The sequence below is a fragment of the Notolepis coatsorum genome, assembly GCF_963971535.1.
Source record: "Notolepis coatsorum genome assembly, chromosome: 11".
NCBI lineage: Eukaryota > Metazoa > Chordata > Actinopteri > Aulopiformes > Paralepididae > Notolepis > Notolepis coatsorum.
In genome coordinates this window covers 101,589,689-101,595,688 of record NC_140175.1, presented here as the reverse complement: position 1 = coordinate 101,595,688, position 6,000 = coordinate 101,589,689, and positions in this window count along the sequence as shown.

Here is a 6,000-nt window from a genome sequence, read left to right as displayed (position 1 = left end):
TTCCTCGGCTCGGACAGCCAGCCACCCGGTGGCGATGCCCTCGCCCCGCTGCTGTCCCTGTACCATTACGCATACGCCTGGGTGAGTTTTGATTGTGATGTCACTCACCCAGCGTAATGCCTCTTGCCCCCGTTCCCGCTGCTGTTTCCTGTACCATTACGCATACGCCTGGGTGAGTTTTGATTGTGATGTCACTCACCCAGCGTAATGCCTCTTGCCCCCGTTCCCGCTGCTGTTTCCTGTACCATTACGCATACGCCTGGGTGAGTTTTGATTGTGATGTCACTCACCCAGCGTAATGCCTCTTGCCCCCGTTCCCGCTGCTGTTTCCTGTACCATTACGCATACGCCTGGGTGAGTTTGATTGTGATGTCACTCACCCAGCGTAATGCCTCTTGCCCCCGTTCCCGCTGCTGTTCCTGTACCATTACGCATACGCCTGGGTGAGTTTTGATTGTGATGTCACTCACCCAGCGTATTGCCTCCGTTAGTTCTCACTTAGTTAGTAGTTTGGACATTTCATCTCCCACTCTGTTTTTGTTCTCACTTAGATAGTATTTTTGGACATTACATCTCCCCCTGTGTGTTAGTCACATGAAGATATTATTACTTTGTTTTCTTTGTTTATTTGGACTGTTCTGCATCTGCTCTGTTTGTTCCCTTTTGAATATTAACCCTCTCCTCTGTTCTGCAGAGCGGCCCAGATGTTTTCCCACCAGTCCCCAGTTCCTCCCTGTCCCCAGCCCGCCTCCGCGGGTCTCTGTCCCCAGTTCCTCCCTGTTCCCCAGCCCGCCTCCGGCGCCCTCCGCGGGCCTCAGTCCCCTCTGTCCCTAGTTCTCCCCTTTCTAGTTCCACCTAGTTCCTGGTCCCAAGTTCTCCCCTTCTAGTTCCTCCTAGTTCCTTGTCCCTAGTTCTCCTAGTCCCCAGTTCTCCTGTTCCCTAGCTCTCCTTCCCGACTTCTCCTAGTCTCTAGTTCCTCTGTTCCTTTAACCTTCCCCTAGTGTTCCTTTAACCTTCCCCTAGCGTTCCTTTAATGTTTCCCCTAGCGTTCATTAACCTTCCCTTAGTGTTCCCTTTTCCTGCCCGCCTCTTAAAGGCACCTAGTTTTTCCCCTCTTGTTATATTCCTGTATTTGTGTTCTCCCTTAAAGGGACAGTGCCCTTTTTCCCTGTCTCTCAATAAATATCTGTTTCTTGGCAAACCATCATACCTGTCTTGTGTTGTGCGATTGGGGTCGGTTACAAACCATAACAATAAGTGTATTTTTGGATATTGAGAAGGCGTATGACTCTTTGTGGAAAGAGGGGCTGCTTTTGAAATTGTATGACCTAGGAGTTAGAGGGAGATTGTTTAATTGGATAAAGGATTTTCTATTAGACAGGACGATCCAAGTACGTGTGGGGGGGCAAACCTCAAAAACTGTAAAAATAGAAAATGGCACCCCGCAAGGAAGCGTGATTAGTCCGGTCCTCTTCGATGTGATGATTAATGACATTTTTGGGCAAATTGGAAAAGGATATGGGTTGTCTTTATTTGCGGACGATGGGGCCATATGGAAAAGAGGGAAGAATGTTGAGTATTGTTTAAAGCAGGTACAAAGAGCTCTGGGGGATGTAGAGGAATGGGGAGACAAGTGGGGTTTTAAAATATCCGCCTCTAAGTCTAATTATATGATTTTTGGTTTTAGAAAGAGGGTGCCTAGGGGAAGGCTGGTTATGTATGGATCTCCCTTAGAGAGAGTAAAGGTGTTTAAATTTTTGGGAGTTTGGTTTGACGAAAGATTGAATTGGGCTGTTCATATAGAGAAAATCCTGGCAAAGTGTGAAAGAATAGTGAATGTGCTGAGAAGTTTGGCTGGGAGTGGGTGGGGAGCGGATAGAGAGACCACGTGCATGATATACCAGGCGATGATCAGGTCAACAATTGATTATGGTTGTTATGTGTACGGCTCTGCGGCCAAGTCTAATTTGCGAAAGCTGGATGTGCTTCAGTGCAAGGCTTTGAGAATCTGCTGTGGAGCTTTTAAGACCACCCCTGCTTCAGCACTATTGGTGGAAATGGGGGAGTTGCCCCTAAACCTGAGGAGAGTAAAGTTAGGGCTACAGTACTGGGCAAAATTGAGTGGGACAAGTCTGTCCTTCCCAGCTAGGTGTTTACTTTCAGGAGATGGGGATAAGTATAAACCTTTTTTGGCCAGTATTGATCAGTGGGCCAGGAAGTTGAGACTGCATCAGGGGGGAGTGGCGGAGCACACTCGGTGGCTATCAGTGCCATTTTGGCTATTGCCTGATCGAGTCATTGAACTTAGGTTCTTGAAGGAGGAGGATAAGGGCGAGATTGTGGAGGAAATAGAGAGGTTCCTTCTGGAATCAGGGGCTCTGGAGGTGTACACTGATGGCTCTGTGGATCCTGAAAGTGGGAGGGCAGGATTTGGGTGGTGGGTGCCTTGGTTAGGGATCGGTAAGGGACAAAGAATATCCGATGGCAGCTCAGTATTTGTGACAGAGTTGCTTGCCATCCTCTGGGCATTGTGGTGGGTGGAGGAAGTGGGACCAAGCCAGGTGATTATATGCTCTGACTCGGCTGCTGCACTGATGGCTCTGAGTGCAGGTGGGTCTAAAGCTCGCCCTGATCTCATTCAGGAAATAATGTTGGTTTTATATAGGATTGCGAAGGCAGGCTGGTCAGTGGAGTTTTGTTGGGTCCCGGGACACGCTGGGATTGCGGGGAATGAGATGGCTGACTCCCTTGCCAAACAGAGCCTGGGAAGGGAGGAAGAGATAGGTATTTCAATGGGAAGAGTAGAACTCAGAGATAAGATAAAGAAAGGAGTTGAGGCTGAGTGGCAGGATGAGTGGGAAAGGGGGACCAAGGGAAGGCACTATTTCTCTCTGCAGCCTCGGGTCAAGATCAAGGTGGAGGGATATGGGTCAAGGAGTGATAGGGTGAAGATGTGTAGACTGAGGCTGGGGCACTGTGGGTTGAACAGTAGCTTGTTCATTGTGGGCAAACATCCAGATGGGGTGTGTGAATGTGGAGAGACTGAAACTGTCGGGCATGTCTTCCTAAAATGTGAAAGGTATAGGAAAGAGAGGGAAATCTTTTATAAAAGTCTGGTAGAGCTGGGAGTATCTTCCTTCTCTCTTAAATCATTCTTTGGCATGGATAATGAGAACCACCAGTTGATCACAGAGGCAGTGCTGACATTTCTGCATGCTTCAGAGTTGTACCAGAGGATATAGCGTTAGTGTATGTATTAGTATTGGACAGGCAAGAGGAGCAGAGAAGAAGGAGAAAGTGTGAGTTGAAGAGGCCTAAAGATGGAACACCACTAGTGTAGTATAAGAAATGAGGAGGGAAGAAATACGCCAAGAAAGAAGAAGAAGAAGAAGAAGAAGAGATCATCAAAAGAAGTGCGGAGGGCAGTAATACGCCACGATGCGTCTACTCTGCCGGAAATTCAAAAGAAGAAGAAGAAGAAGGAGCTAAATGAGGGAAAGAAGACGGAAAGGATGAAGGGGAGTGGGAAAAAGAAGAAGTCTTCAGTGGAGAAAGAGTCAGAGTCAGTGAAGGGATTGATCGGCGATGGTGACATGAAGGGGAGTGACAACAAGTGGTGGGAATTGTTGAGCCTTGACGAGTATAACTCGGTCTTGGCGAGAGTGGCGAGAGCTCAAAAGGAGCTGCAAGCAAGGAGCGACAGCGATAGGGGTGAGAATAGCCAGGGCAAAGGGAAGGAGTCGGGTGGTGACAGAATGGAGTATAGTGGGGAGGAGAGTGAGAAAGAAGAGATTGAGAAGGAGGTGTGGGAAACCGCGGGGAAGAAGAGGAAGAAGCAGACGGAGAGGAACGACAGCGATGGGGATAGCCAGGGCAATGGTAAGGGGTCGGGTGAGTGTAGGGGGGAGGAGAGTGGGGGAGAAGGGTGGAAGAGGAAGAAAGTGGGGGACCATAGCTCAAGTGGGCCGGGAGTCGAGGGTGCTGGAAATGATGTGGCAAAAGCGGAAGTGATTCATATAGTGGTCAGGCTTGAGGGGGAGAGGGGAGAGGGGAAAGCAGGTAGGCTTGAGTTGCCCAAACTCATTGCCGAGCAATTAGGAGAGGTAAAGTACGCGAGAGTTTTGTGGGATGGGAATCTGGCCGTAGGGTGTGGTAGTGAGGGGCAGGTGGAGGTGGCTAGGAAGATGAGGAGCATTGGGGGGGTGGGTATAAGTAAGGTGGCGAGAGTAGGGGAGAAGAGGGAGGGGGGATGTAAGGGGGTGATAGCTGGGGTACCGGTCGAGGTTACAGTAGAGCAGCTGGTGGAAAAGCTAAAGGAGGACGGGCGTAATGGCATAGTTAAGAGTGCAGAAAGGATGAAGACGGGAGCAGAGAGGGCAGTTACGGAGACGGTAGTGATTACGTTTGAGGGTGGGGTTGTTCCTAGGGAGGTGTTTGTAGGGCGTAGGATGTATAGTGTAACTGAGGGGTACAATTCCCTGACTGTATTGATAAGTATGGTATCATTAAACCACTACCGTCTTATGTACATTCCTACTGGCCATACAGTACACAGGTATCTAATGATGAACACTTCCCCACAATGAATCGGTTCCACACAAAGCTGTATTTAAGTATTTATTAGCAGCAAAAGGTACATAATATACTTTACTTTACTTCACTTTGAATGCGCTTATAAGGCGAAGGAATGTGCATAGGCAAATCAATAACGAATGTCCATTCTCATATTACGCAGGATATAATCATACAACCTGAATCTTAGGGAATTATATCTATGGTACACTAGTAATATAGCGGGAGATACTGGAAGGGTCCCCCCGGTTGTAAGCCAGCAAGGGTAGAGGATCTGTCGGTAGTAGAGTCTGGGTCAACGATGATAAGGAGACTCCGAGTACAGGAGACGGTGCAATAAGATCTTGATCCACAGACGAATACAGCTGTTCTCCGTAGCATGTAGCTCCACATGGAAGAAAGCTAGCCGGCCTCAGGCTTCCGAGAGGCGGACTCGACGTGGCTCCTCACAGGGTAAATCCCACACACTTGTGGGTGTCGGCGATTCTCCGCTCCATCAATTACAGGACCAAAAGCAAATATAATCCATCCGAAAAGGGCTATGCAGTCGTCGGTAGGTTCTCCAGTGTACATAATCCACACGGTCCTCGTCTAGGGCCCCTCGGGTGAAAGCGCCATGATAAGCAGCCCAGCCTGAATAAGCACTCTAGCTGATACGAGGAAACGTTGGTGGTGCTGGTCACTGTAGAACTTTAGCCGCACGATACACTATACACGAATAGACTATTACTGACTTAATAGAATAGGTCGAACTCGACGGTACAGCGTTAAACTCTGACACTTCAGTTATTAATTCGCACGCAGTCTCAATGCTCTATTTGGGGCCAAACAGGCCATACTGCACCGCACGTCGTATCGTGTGTGAGGCTTCAACTTATTGGGTAACTCTCTAAGACTAAGACTTCTGACTAAGTGCTTCTGTATTCACCTGCGCCGTATTTATATGCTTAGATGAATAAACTAGTACCAGCTTTATTCCTATCTCATATCCTTACGCAGTACCGTTCATGTCCAGGCATGTCCCCGGCGGTGACTTTGAACCTGACTTTGGAGGCATGGCCTTGGCGCCTGTGGACCGCTGTCCAATAGGAGAATGAAATATTATGGTCTGTACTAGGCTAAAGGGATATTCCGTGTATATGTACAAGGAATATACAAGGGATATCAAACGATATACAAATATTATGCAATATATATCAATCAATAAATATATATATTCGGTTTAATCTGATCCTTTGTAACAGCCGCCTCCTAATTAGTCCCACCTAATTAGCTAAGCAGAGACAGATTAACCGCACTGTCCACTACTCAATGTCTGTTGTGAGGGTAGGGCAGTTCACAAAGTCATGGGGTCATGGTCGTCATCAATAGTATCGGGGAGCCTTGGCAACTCTATTAGCCTCGCCACGGGTCGGGTGTAGATCCGCC